The 414-nt window shown below is 49.8% G+C and overlaps 1 protein-coding gene across 1 annotated transcript in view; it reads right to left on the bottom strand.

Moving 5' to 3' along the window:
• ARHGEF2 (Rho/Rac guanine nucleotide exchange factor 2) overlaps nt 1–414 on the bottom strand; it is a gene marked incomplete in the record, with an annotated part of 107,371 nt that overhangs the window by 24,625 nt on the left and 82,332 nt on the right.

Consider the following 414-nt stretch of genomic DNA (forward strand, 5'->3'; position numbering starts at 1 on the left):
CTTTTTGTCCCTCTGGCTCTCTCTGTCTTTTTGGCAAGCCCCCCCACCCTATAGTAAGAACCTCTCAAAAAAAAAAAAAAAGTAAGAGATCACCCTCGGGAGATGGCCATGCCACCATCCCTTCTCCTCCACTCTTCTCGAGATTTTGGGCATGTACACATGCCTGGTGTGTTTCTGAGCCACTGGGTCCGGGACTCGAACCATGGAGTCAGCCATGTGGGATCCAGCCATCTTAACCTCTACACCATCTGCTGGCCCAATTTGTGCAATACTTTTGATGGCCATGAAGAGTTTTTCTTGTCGTATATCATTTCTTTCCCTGTAACAAGCCCATGAGCAAAACCGAAGCTCAGCGATGTTAAGAGCCTTGTCCAGGGTGACTCAGCTAATGGCCGAGCAGGGTCTCGGGCTCTG

Source organism: Tupaia chinensis, unplaced genomic scaffold (assembly GCF_000334495.1).
Source record: "Tupaia chinensis unplaced genomic scaffold, TupChi_1.0 Scaffold000438_1, whole genome shotgun sequence".
In the NCBI taxonomy this organism is placed as follows: domain Eukaryota; kingdom Metazoa; phylum Chordata; class Mammalia; order Scandentia; family Tupaiidae; genus Tupaia; species Tupaia belangeri.